The sequence below is a fragment of the Anas acuta genome, chromosome 3 (assembly GCF_963932015.1).
Source record: "Anas acuta chromosome 3, bAnaAcu1.1, whole genome shotgun sequence".
NCBI classification, from domain to species: domain Eukaryota; kingdom Metazoa; phylum Chordata; class Aves; order Anseriformes; family Anatidae; genus Anas; species Anas acuta.
In genome coordinates, this window is record NC_088981.1 from 35,948,161 (window position 1) to 35,953,437 (window position 5,277).

A 5,277-nucleotide genomic window follows, 5' to 3' on the forward strand; every position below is an offset into this window, starting at 1 on the left:
CAGGCTTCGTGCCATCGCCCGCCCGTGCTCCCACTCCCCTCATGTCCCAGTTCTGCCTCTCCTTTCTACCAGGGACCAGATCCTGCCCAGAGCACCAGGCTACACAGATGAGCATCCATTAGCAAAAATTTAAAAATGAAAATAAAAAACGTGGCTGAAACCAAATCATTGCTAGTGGCTAGCAAGCTTTGCATTAATTTTGTGTGGGCAAGCTCAGTCCTGACAGAGCATGACAAGAGTAACAGCCCTAGATTTTGAGAGCCTCTCCGTAGCAAGACTGGAGCACATAACATGATTGCAGAAGTTGTTGTATATTCATGGGCTGTCCCAGGAATGTGCGGCAGTGCCGTTTGGTGGGAAGATGGGCCTTCAGCTTCCATCCAGGCTTTTCACATTTCTCCGAGGGTACAGCAAGGGAACCAATTAGCACTAACAATGGCAGAGGTAATTTAGTGATATGGACACTTGTGTATATGAAAATGACGGGTGCTGTCAGATCGGTGGAACAAAAAAATCATTCCTGGAGCAGCCCAATCGTGCCAGTTAGCTAGAGGCATCAGGTGCCCAGAGAGATGAACTGCAGATCCTGATCTAAATTTAGCACGATGAGCTTTTTTTAATTTGGCTTATTACTCTGCTGTACAGCTCTTATCCAGAAAAGCATTGAGGTACACACATAATTCACAGCACAGCCACACCCTGTCGTTCAGATACCTAAAATTATGTGTGCTTATCTGGATTGCTAGATGAAAAGCGAGGAGCACCACATGGTTATCTCAAGCACCCAAAACCCTTGTGGTCACACATCCCACAAAGCCAACGTGCTTACAGAAGAAGGAAGTATTCAGAATCCTTTAGGAGCTATAAATGATAGGATGGTAACTGCAAAGCCACATATATATATCTGGTAGGTACATCTCCGCATAGATAAGTACATACACAAATACTAACTGCATCAGCATTTGTCAAATACATACCTACATAGATTGCTCTCTCCTTCTCTTCAGTTTCTTAGGTCACTTTGAATCGCTGAAGTCTCAGAGACGCAGCTGGATTCAGGGCAATGGGGGATGGAGAAATCAAAACTTGTCATTTTTAACTTTTACAGTTCCTAGAAGAATTTGTCTCATCTTTCTCTCTTCACTGCCTTTCTTTTCACTTTTAGATCCTTCACCACTGTACGAATTTTCAATAGGCACTCCAAGAGCTGATGCTTTCCCTCCGAGTGAGGCTGCTCACAGATTTTCTGTGCTGACTGTCACCGTCTCTTCCATCTGCCTTTCAGAAAAAGAAACTTCAGCTCTTTCACAGTCCCACACTGGCACTCATGGGTACTCATCTACTTGCATCATGACTCTGCAAAATTACCTCTGTCTCATTAAAATATCCTAGAATTACCCACAGACAGCACCCTAGTCTGTATCCATAGGTTCTGAAACTACTGAAGACTCTGTAAGATGCCAGGCTCATGCAGAATTTATAAAGCAGAGTAAATAGAGTCAATGCTCAAGGGTCTGTGCCAGGCCAACAAGCATCCTCTCTTCTGGCTTGCAGTTGCAAGGCCAGGCATCTTTAATTCCCTATTGCCTCGGGTACACCTGGGAGGACTGGGCCATTAATTAGTGCCTTTTGTAGGGAGGATTCTGTTCCTTTTGCACCCAAACCAAGAAGAGCACAGCTTATCAAAACTGAGTATGCCAACAGCATCGCAAGGCACAGTGAGAAGAGGGAAAGAAATCATTGCTGAGAGCTGTGGAGCTCCCACGGATCTGTTGTGCAAAGCTCATTTTTTAAAGATTGGAAACGAGTGCAGGGAAGTCTCTGAGCTTTAGGCTAGCGGATCTGAATACATAAAGGAGAGCATCTTTTTATTCATTTAATTTCTACAGTTTCTTTGAAGTCTTAGTGGAAGATTTGGATATAAAGAGATGTATCTGGTTTGCTCACTCTTTTCCTCAATAAAATCAATTCAGTAGACAAACGATTATGGTTTATCCTACCTACGTGTTTAAAAATGCTCTGTATTATGGGGCACCTATAGTTAATAGAGCTGGGACATCTCAGCCATAACAGACAAATTTAATTCAGATAGCACACCATAAATGCAACTACTTTACTTTCAATGTGGCCGTCCATGATGCGGGGAAGTCGAGTTGCATCTTTGTTTTTTTATGAGCTATAAGGAAGTCTCAGAAGATGGTTTCAGATACCAAGCTTTTTAGGTTAAAATTATTCCATGTTATTTTCTTTAGTCATGAAGAGTAACCAGCAACTGGATTCCTTGTTTCTTTTCTTTGCTAGAGAAATTCAGGACTGCTGTACAATAGAAGAGTTTATATTGACTTAAATAATAGCAAAATTATGGTATTACAAGAGTCAAGAGAATAACAATGGGGGAAGACAGTGTTAAACTGGTCTGGTTGCATTCATTTAAGTCTTTTCAGTACTGGGCTTTGCAGATGAAAAGGGGTTTTGCTAAATGTTCAGCATCGCTCTCTTCAAAGCAGCTGCAGCAGCAGCAGACACGTCCCACTTACCAGGAACACTAAATTTCCTCCAGCAAGATCAGGAATGCCAAAACCAATATTGTGGCTGCTCCCAGGTTGGAAAATAATATGAAAAGAAAAGGGAAAAAATAAATGAATACAAGAAAAAGGCTGCTTTTCCTATTTGCTTGTTTGTGCTAGTATTGGCAAACGCTGTCATTTTTCCAGCCTTTTTTTGCACTGCTCTGAAAGCGAAGCCCAGAAAGGCCAAGCTTCTTCAGTGTGCAGATCTTTCATGGGGTTACTGCTTAGCAAGAGCCAGCTGTGGGGAAGTGTGCACAGGGTGTGCAAGCTTCTCTCCTCGCGTGCTGAAACCTTTCATTGCCTGAGGACTGCGCTCCCTGAGGGATGCTGGAGGAGTGGCAGCTGGGTGGAGACATTTTCCTGAGTACAACCCAATGGAAAAAACAGACCTTTAGTTCTAAAATGTGCCCCAGTACTTGGTGAAGAGGAGAAGGAGGTGCAGTGGCAGTCAGGAGGCCTTGTTTTCTGTTTAGCAGATCTTTCCCAAAGAGCTTTGCCAAAAAGGAAAACCACAGGCCCCAGCAGAGCCCCTCCAGCCTGCTGGCCTCTCCCTGTCCTGCAGCATGGAGGCACCAGGGATGGCACAGCTTCATGCTGGAGCTGGGAGCCACAGGCTGCTATGCTGGGCCACCAGTTTGTCCAGCTTCAACAGGCTGGAGCGGCTGAGAAGAGCCACCAGCACTCCCAGCAGGTCCTGGAGGTAGCTGCTCGTTTCTCACCAACCTCCGCGGCCTCTCACAGGTCCATAAGCACGTGCTCAATGCTAATAAAAGCCCTGATCAGCTCAGCACATGACTTGAAAATTCAGTCTCCTCACAGCTCACTATCCCACCCGAGGGTGAGGCACAGCTCCAGGGGCAGTTTGGGCTTAGGGGCAGCAGCCAAGATTTCAGGGAAAAAACACACAGAAAGAACACCAGGGCCCTGCCAGGCACCAGAAGCAGAAAGAGACCCCTCACAGCATCCAAGCCACTGGTCCAGCTCGCTGGCAGGGCCCTGTTCTTGTTGCAGTGACCTTCCCAGAGCAAAGGCACGCGTGGCCCTGGTGCAGAAGCGATGCAGCTACTGCTCATGAGCTGATTTTCAAGGGAAGGGGCTGCTCCAGCAGCAGGGGCTGTTTCTGACCTGCCGAGCCCAAAGGGAAGAGCCTGAGAGCTCTGCAAATCACAGAGGGTGGGTGCAAAGGTGGGCAAGCACCCCCTCACCTCCCCAGATCCCCACAGCGGGGCTGGGCATTCCCCTCGCCCTGCAGTAAGGGCGTGGGGGCAGCGAGCCCACCCCGAAGGAGATTTCATCGTAAATCATAATGAGGTCGTTTTCTTTCACTCGAGCGTTCCCATAGCAACAAAGAGAGGCGATTCTAATCTCCGATATAATAGACGCCGTGAAAAATGACATGGTTTGGGGTTTGGGGGATTTTTTGGGGAGGGGAGAGGATGCTTCTGCAGCTGCTGGCAGCCCCCCGCGCAGCGTGCGGCCAGCACCACCATGCGGCCACGAGCCCGGCAGACCACCAGCCCCACCACATCTCAGCTGGGCAGAGGGCAAAAGTAACAGGCACAAGAAAGCTTGGCAGGTGCCCTGCTGAGACCTTCTCGGCCATCCCTTGCTCTGCCTCACAGATGCTGGTGGACTCAGGGTTGCAGCAGCACAGCCCAACACAGAGCCACTCCCTGTGCTGTGGTACTGGAAGGGCCCTCTCCAGAGCCGACAGGGGCACACTGCAGGACAGGGGGCACCTCATGTCAGGCTGGTGGCCACAGGCTTAGGTATCTTCTTCACAGCTGCAGGGCCTAGCCCTGAATTGCCAGGCAGCAGAACACAGCACATTTGAAAGGGAAAGAGGAACACACACACATTTCCCCCCACACAAGATGTCCATGGGGACATAGCTGAGAGCACCTTCCATGACTCTGAGGATCACCGAGAGCCTACTGGCTCCAGGACAGAGGTGATACAGCACAGGGACATTCAAGTCACTAGAGTAAAGGGACGTAAACCTGGGACAGAAGGAGGCTCATGCTTTAATCCAGCAGGGTGCAATAGGAACTGGTGATTACTGTCTTTTTCCCCCCAGGCACTGTCAGGGAAATGCAAAGCACACCCCAGGCTCCCCTTGGACAGGTGAATTAATTCAATACTGCACGCTTCAGAGGACAGCAGCTGTGTGGACAGACTAGTTTCAGGAAAAGGGGAGATGAGCAGTGCTACTGTTAGTGTTCCCTCTCACCCAGCCAGGTACCATGGGCCTTTATCTGAAACATCACTCATCAGCTCTACTGCAACAGGGGGAGCAGAGGGGAAAATACCCTCTTCTTCAGTTACTGCAGTCTAAATCAGTCTTTTCTCTTTTTAATAACAGTATGTAGAACAAGTAGACTTATACGTAGTCTGGTAATATAAGTAATAGTTGTTGTAGAATATCAAGTTGTTTAAGCCAGATGAATACCAACACTAGTATCATGGTACCTATCTGTCTTCTGGGGTTCTCTAGCAGTGGCACCCATGAAAAATAAGACTTCCACTTTCTCTGGCCCCATCCTGGAATAATATTTCATCTGCCTAGTTGTGATAGTAACACCAATGTTTAACACCAATGTTGTGTCAGTAGCATATTCAGGTCTGCAAAATGTCTGTTCCAAATTCCATAATAGGACCTCCACGACTTTGTATTCACTATACCGTGCTTTAAAGCAAACAAAAAAAA

The 5,277-nt window shown here is 47.5% G+C and overlaps 1 long non-coding RNA gene across 1 annotated transcript in view; it reads right to left on the bottom strand.

Annotated features, from left to right (window-relative positions):
- The window catches only part of LOC137853821 (uncharacterized), a 35,935-nt gene extending 34,239 nt beyond the window's left edge, over window positions 1-1,696 (bottom strand). The window contains exons 1-2 of the long non-coding RNA XR_011094744.1: window positions 1,369-1,696; window positions 978-1,278 (exon numbers count right to left, since the gene is read on the bottom strand). This is a non-coding gene — a long non-coding RNA (uncharacterized lncRNA). The remainder of the gene's footprint in view (window positions 1-977; window positions 1,279-1,368) is intronic.
- Between the last annotated feature and the right edge of the window lie 3,581 nt (window positions 1,697-5,277).